Raw genomic sequence first — 6,617 nt, 5'->3', positions numbered from 1 at the left:
CCTAGACTCGTATGCTATAACCCTACCCTCCTGCATAAGTACTACTCCCAATCCATCTAAGGAAGCATCTGTGCATACCATGAAGTCAACCGTGGGGTCTGGCATAATAAGAATAGGTGCACTAGTAAGTGCCCTTTTCAGATCCTGAAAATCCCTCTCACACTTCTCTGTCCACTCAAATTTCTTCCCTGTTCACTGGAGGGATGTGATGGGGTGTGCAACTCTGGAAAATCCCTCAACAAAGTGTCTGTAGTATCCTGCTAAGCCCATGAAGCTCCTGACCTCTGTCACACTGGTAGGCACCGACCAATCCATAATGGCTCTGACCTTTGATGGGTCAACTGAGATCCCATCGCCGGATATAACATGCCCTAGGTACTTGACCTCTGATCTAAAGAAAGCACACTTCGACAAACTGCCGAACAACTGATTGTCCCTCAAACACTGCAAAACCTGCCTCAAATGCTCCTCATGCTCTTTCTCATTCTGGGAATAGATCAATATGTCGTCGAGGAACACAATCACAAATCGGTCGAGGAAGGTGCGGAATACCCCATTTATGAGACTCATGAATATAGTTGGAGCATTCGTAAGACCGAATGGGACCACAGTGAACTCGTAGTGGCCATATCTGGTGCGAAACGCGGTCTTGTGGATATCACTTTCCACAATCCTCAACTGATGATATCTTGACTTCAGGTCTATTTTGGAAAACACTTTAGCACCCTGAAGCTGATCAAACAAGTCATCGATCCTCAGCAAGGGATAGCGGTTCTTGATGGTTACTTTATTCAATTGCCTGTAATCCATGCACAACTGAAGGGATCTGTCCTTCTTCTTCATGAAGATGACTGGTGCGCCCCAAGGGGAGATGCTAGGATGAATGTGACCCTTCTCTAAGAGTTCCTCTAGCTGCATCTTGAGCTCATTAAGCTCATGAGTGGTCATCCTATAAGGTGCTCTTGAAACTGGCTCAGCTCCCGGTACCAAATCTATCTGGAAGTCAATCTCTCTGCTAGGCGGCATACCGGGTAGCTCCGCTGGAAACACATCTGCAAATGCCTCAAGGATGGGATGATCATCTATGGAAGGCTCCTTCTCATTTTTTTCCTCTCTGTCACTGATCGTGATAGAAAACAACTGGCATCCCTTCCGCATGCTCCGCTTAAGCTGCATAGCAGATATCATAAGAAGAGACACAGGTCTCTGAATCCCAGTGATTACTATGGGAGCACCATGATCATCCTCACACTCGACCTTTTTCAAGCAACGATCCATCTTGGCTCTATGGGCGTAAAGCCAATCCATGCCAAGTACGATGCCATAAGATCTGAGTGGTGTAACTCTAAGGTCTACTAAGGTGGTGGTCTTACCAATCTGGAGCGGACATCCCCTAACCTCTGAATCCACTGACACTCTAGCCTCTGAAGCTAACTCCACTTCCCAGCTGACACTTTGCCTCACTACCACTAGCCCGCAACGCTCCACAACCAATGGAGATATAAAGGAGTCAGTCGCTCCTAAGTCAAATAATATAGAAATACTGCTACCTCTGATCTTACCTGCAGCTTCGATGACTGTGGCCTGGTGCTCTACCTGGCGGTTGTCAACTGCTGCAAAGACTCTATGGGACTTGCCCATATCCCCAACTGTAGGCTCTAATGTTGTCATCCTCTGATTTCCTATCATCTGACCTTGTGGACACTCTCTCGCCATGTGCCCCATGGCTCCACATGTGAAGCAAGCACCGCATGCTTGGAACTGTGCGCCCTGCAGCCTTGAAAAAGGATGCCCACCTGTCCGGCTAGAACCACTGTACCCACCCCTGGAGGACTGTTGAGCCCATGCCGGGGGTGTGTATGTACCCTGTGCTCTCTGGTCACGCCTAGGACCCTGTGACTGCCACTACTTGGGCCTGGAGCCCTGCTATCCCTGAGGAGGCCTCTGTCTCTGACTCTGCTGTGACTGCTATGGAGGAGGGGGTTTATAGGACCCCGAAACATTTCTGTGGTTGCCTTTCCAATGGGGTTTCTGAAACCCGAAAGACTGGAGAGCCGGGTTTCGGTTCTGGAACCGATCCCTCATGTCCTGTGGCCTGATCTGAATCTCCTCGGCTATAAGGGCCTTCTCTACGGCAACTCGAAGGCTTCTGGGAGTGGCCATCCTCACTGGTCCTGCTATCCTAGCATTAAGTCCCTTGACAAATCGATTGACGAGCAACTTCTTGTCCTTCAGGTAATCTACATAAGGTAGGAGCTCAATAAACTTACTCTCGTACTAGGTCACTGAGAGACCCTTCTGCTGAAGGTTGTGGAACTCATTGATCCGACGCTGCCTGAAGTGCTCTGACAGGTACCTCTCTCTGAACCTCTCTGTGAAGATTTCCCATGTGATGGTATCTGCAGTGAGTCCACACTTGAATTCCTCCTGCTTCCACCATGTGGAGGCTGTCGATCTCAGAAGGTGGGCTGCAACCCGTGCCTTCAGATTGCTTTCATAAGATCGCAATGCGAAGCACTGATCTAGGCTCAAAAGCCATGCCTCAGCCTCTACTCCGTCAGTAGTCCCTCCAAAAGATGGTGGCTGGAGGCGCAAAACCTCTCTAATTAGGTCTCCTGGTTCCTGACGTGCTCTCTCAAAGTACACAGGTGCCGCTACTGGAGGTGGTTCGAGCAGGTGAATGGACTCCGGCTCATGCTCTGCCTCGCCCTCTATGGAATTAGGAGGTGGACTCCTACTCCGTTCACTCTATACTAACCTATGACTCCCTGAGTTCTAATTGTCTGCATGACGGTCCATTGCTGGAAGCTTATCCTGCACGATCCCAATCAAGTTCTGAAGAGCTAGCAAGATGTCTCAGTTAGGGTCAACTAGTGGTTCGGGAGGCACTTCCGGGTTCCCTTCTGGAACCGGTTCCTCTCTATCAACATCCTCGCATGCCATACGTGTATGCTTAGGACCCCTTCCGCACTTGTGAGCTTGTCGCGTAGTCGGAGGCATCCTAATGAGAAAATAAATAAATAAATAATTTAATAATTTAATTTTCACATATTTATATATTTTTTTTGAGAAAATGTTTGATTAATTTAGATAATTAAAGCAAAACGTAATGGAGAAAGGTTCCTAGTGTCGGAAACCTTGCTCTGATACCAAAATGTCGTGCCCAACTTTTGGGCACAAGAACGGAACAACAAATTTTCTTTTTACAACATGAACTCGCAATATATCCTACACTATAATAACTTTATTAGAGTTTTGTCTTATCTAGGATGTAAATAGATTTGTTTACTAAGGTTGGGTTAATTAACCAACTCGAACGAATGACTTTATTTGGTGGAGATTAGTTAGTATCACGGATTAGTTAGCTAGCTCATTTTCCTAAATCAAGTTGTCGCTAATTAAAACAAGGGTTAATTGGTTATCTTAATGTATTAAATCATTCCCGATCATATAATGATAATACTATTACTTAATTCATGCACACGCAAATTTATTATTTAAATCCAACCGATATGGTTTAAATTTTTTTTATAACACCATATGCCCACTAAATCCGTTATTAGGCTAAAGCCAATTCTAATTTTCCCTAACCTCTTAATTTTGACGATTTAATTAATTCAGCCCAAACCGGTCACAAAGGCTTATGGTTCATAAAATTAATTTACAATTGCTTTTTTTTTTAATTTTCCCCATTTACAAAATAACCCAATGTCCACAATTAAATTGAGGATAATCTATTGACTAATTAAATAAATTAATTTGATTTAGGGTATAGTTTATCCAACTATATTAACTCTCCCTTTTAAATCCCTCTGGATTAACTATAATTTAATCTTAATTCTCTATAGAATATAAGCATATATTAATTCAATTTTTTTTTTAATAACCCTAATTATTAATTAAAATTTAATTTTTAAAACTCCCATTTATATCTCCCATCTCTAATTTTAAATTTCTTTAAATAAAGAAATCCTTATTTCATAAAATGCTAACCCTAACCCGAAATTGGGTTAGGGTTGCATTTCTATTTATTCCCATTTTGTTTTATTTTCTTATTAATTTATACCCTAACCCGAAATGGGTTAGGGTTTATTATACTACTTTTTTTTTTTGATTTGGGGTGAGTGTGTGTGTGTGTGATTTGCAGGTACGGGCAGATTAGGGCACGGCGGAGGGTTCAAAGTGGGAAGAGGCGGAGGGTTTCGGCGCGGGCTCCCTCAGACGCCGTTGTGCGTACACACAGTGGCGGGCATCGCCGCCCACTGTGTGCACACACAGTGGCGGATGGGCTTACCGTCGTCCAGTGTGTATACACACAGTGGCGAGCGCCGCTCACTGTGTGTAGCACAGTGGTGGATGCATCCGCTCCACTGTGTTTACACACAGTGCGGTGCCCTTCGGCGCCGCCCACTATGTGCGAACACAGTGGCTCGACCGTGAGCCGTCCACTGTGTTAACACATAGTGGCTCAGCTCGGTACTCCCGTTTTCCAATATTTTTTTTGTGTAGTTTTTTTTTTTTTAAATATTTCGCTTTCTTTTTAATATATGTATATATATATATATATGTATATGTATATATTTATATATATATATATATGTAAATTCACTGCCATGACTAGAATACATACATATACTTTTTTTTTTTTTTAAAGTATCCATTGAGTATGATTCAGATGCAGGGGTATATATATATATATATGCCTGATAGGGTTAGGAAGCTTGTTTTTGAATTATTTTTAACACAGCAGCATGCAACCCTTTATATTTTTTTTTGTAACAGGAATACACAAGGACAAAATATGTTTCCTTTTCTTTTTGTTGCAGGGATAAACACATATAGAAATTTATATATATATTTATATATATATATATAAGTATATATTTTTCAATATATATATATACTTATATATTTATAGATATATATAAATAAATGTTAAGACAATAGGGCTGGAAACCCTTATTTGGTTTTGAGATTCTAACTTCTAAGCATACAGACCTTAGTCTTTTAACAGCATTATGAATAAATCTTATTTTCTTTTTTTTTTAACAGTCATACATCATGCTTTCTACAACAATGTAAAAATACTAGTTCTTTTTTTAACTATGTCTAAACAGAGTTCACAACAATAAAATAGCAGTAATTAAACTATGCTAGTAAATAATGAAACCTAATGCATCCCTTTCTTTTTCTTTAAATTGCAGAAAATAAACAAGATAACAAACTTTTTTTTTTTCTGAGACAAGATTTAGATGTAGTCTACAGCAACATAATAGGCATCCAAATTTAAGTAAAAATTACATTGCTTACAGAATAATAAGTTACAATAGCCCATATATAAAATGGGTGAATAATCTAACCAGTCTTCTCATTCTTAATCTTTATACAGAGAATAAAAGAAAACAACCTAAAACTCTTTATTTACATTTTTTTTTTTTGCTACAATTCATAAAATTACATTTTCCTTTTGCTTTTCTGCATTTAAATAGGAAATCTGTATCTGAATAAAAATCTGCAACTCCTAGATCTTTTCCCAGCTACCTGCATATAAAATTTTAGGACTGTGACCATGGGATGCTCACCTCCCAGCCTAGGCTTACCAGAAGCCACCCTCGAGCTTGGAGAATCAAGACCTAGATGGGGTTACAACCAAGCATTATAACAAGCAAAGGGGAAAAGAAATCAACACAACAGTCACATCCCTTCCCAAGCTAAAACTCTATCACAAAATGTGATGCCTTACTAGGGTGGAAGTGGACCAAGTACCCTAGGGGAGAAATCTGCTAGATAGAACTTACAGCCAACTTATGGCACCCATGAAAGCATAACCAAAATTTCTTCCTTAATCCCTACACCCTTATGACCCCCAAAAAGGCAAGCATGCCATATTTGCTCCCCGTTATGACCCCCAAGTGAAATAACACAAAAGAAAGCAGCAAGGGTCTCATGGACAGACCCTTGAGATCACTCTCAAAATGAAAGCCTCTCACCCTAAGGGTTGTCAAGCTCCTTCCACCCCCAAGACCAATCTTTCCTCCTAAGGAAAGGATGGTCTTGAACACTCCCCAAACACAACATTACATAAAACAGAAATAAACAAGAAACACATAAATTTTACAAATACAACACAAATAAAGAGTTACAGCAATTTCCATTCAAACATTCTATAACATTTTTACATTTACATAAGAGGGGAAAAATAACACCAACCTTGACCTACCAAGGGAAATCTAAGGGAAAGCTTGATGAAGAGCTGCCCAATCCTCTAATCTTTTTCTGCAATTCCTTAGCCCCCAAATTTGCTATCCTAAAACTGATTTTCCATAATATTTCCATGGTCACATGGATAATCTCCTGCACATCTCAATTTAAACATTAGTACTTCCCAATAGCCTCATATAATATAAAACACATAATCAGAATACAATACATCCATTCTGCAAAGACTTGTCATTATAAAATACGATTTGTCACAAATCAAAGCAATTCATCATAATCCTCAAAATTTGATCCATCTACAAGATATGCAAACATATTTCTAACATTATAACAAATCCTGAAATTCAGATAATAACATACATCATCACAATATTACCCTAATCTAGAATCATATAATA

Source organism: Cryptomeria japonica, chromosome 8 (assembly GCF_030272615.1).
Source record: "Cryptomeria japonica chromosome 8, Sugi_1.0, whole genome shotgun sequence".
Classification (NCBI taxonomy): domain Eukaryota; kingdom Viridiplantae; phylum Streptophyta; class Pinopsida; order Cupressales; family Cupressaceae; genus Cryptomeria; species Cryptomeria japonica.
This window is presented reverse-complemented; position numbering follows the sequence as displayed.